This window comes from Lutjanus erythropterus, chromosome 22 (genome assembly GCF_056507025.1).
Source record: "Lutjanus erythropterus isolate fLutEry1 chromosome 22, fLutEry1.hap2, whole genome shotgun sequence".
NCBI lineage: Eukaryota > Metazoa > Chordata > Actinopteri > Lutjaniformes > Lutjanidae > Lutjanus > Lutjanus erythropterus.
Window position 1 is genome coordinate 29,744,874 of NC_139338.1, and position 289 is coordinate 29,745,162.

Here is a 289-nt window from a genome sequence, read left to right on the forward strand (position 1 = left end):
GCCAATCACAGAGCCTCACCTTCTGACCACCTGACCTGCAGAGTCACACTGAGTTGTAGCTCCGCCCACCTGATTGATTTCATGGTGTCATGCTGCTACCTGAAGGTTACATCTGCTTACATTAGAAGTGTCTCATTTTACTTTTGTTATTTTATTTTTATAAATATATATTATGTTTTTCTGAACATGCCAACTGTTTTTCCTTCACCGTGCTGTTGTCCATTTTTTAATCTTCTGTTGTTTTGCTCCATAAATTCAGCTAACGAGGCTAACTGGCTATTTAGCCGGC